We start from the raw sequence: 485 nt of genomic DNA, 5'->3' as shown, positions 1-485 counted from the left end.
TCTGAGCCAATATGGCATTCAGAGCATCAATTTCAAGAACTCCTTTCTTCTGAGGGATCCCATTATTCACAGAATTCCTCTGAGAGGTGTACATGAACTGGTTGTTTGCAACCATGTCAATGAGTTCTTGAGCCTCTTCAGGCGTTTTCTTCAGGTGAATAGATCCACCTGCAGAATGGTCCAGTGACATTTTCGAAAACTCAGAGAGACCATAATAGAATATATCTAATAGGGTCCATTCAAAAAACATGTCAGATGGGCATCTTTTGGTTAACTGCTTGTATCTTTCCCAAGCTTCATAGAGGGATTCACCATCTTTTTGTTTGAAGGTTTGAACATCCACTCTCAGCTTGCTCAGCTTTTGAGGAGGAAAGAATTTATCTAAGAAAGCAGTGACCAGCTTATCCCAGGAGTCCAGGCTATCCTTAGGTTGTGAATCCAACCAGATTCTAGCTCTGTCTCTTACAGCAAAGGGGAAAAGCATC

The 485-nt window shown here is 41.9% G+C and overlaps 1 protein-coding gene and 1 non-coding gene across 31 annotated transcripts in view; one reads left to right on the top strand and one right to left on the bottom strand.

Moving 5' to 3' along the window:
- Positions 1-485, bottom strand: part of LOC107462099 (uncharacterized) — a 16,290-nt gene that overhangs the window by 7,265 nt on the left and 8,540 nt on the right. The gene's annotated exons all lie outside the window — the stretch shown is intronic.
- LOC127744583 (small nucleolar RNA R71) lies at positions 249-352 on the top strand. The gene has a single exon (XR_008005561.1). It is a non-coding gene; the product is annotated as a small nucleolar RNA R71 (small nucleolar RNA).

The sequence above is a fragment of the Arachis duranensis genome, unplaced genomic scaffold (assembly GCF_000817695.3).
Source record: "Arachis duranensis cultivar V14167 unplaced genomic scaffold, aradu.V14167.gnm2.J7QH unplaced_Scaffold_608113, whole genome shotgun sequence".
Lineage (NCBI taxonomy): Eukaryota > Viridiplantae > Streptophyta > Magnoliopsida > Fabales > Fabaceae > Arachis > Arachis duranensis.
The sequence above is the reverse complement of the archived record's forward strand: the minus strand, read 5'-3'. Positions and strand labels throughout refer to the sequence as shown.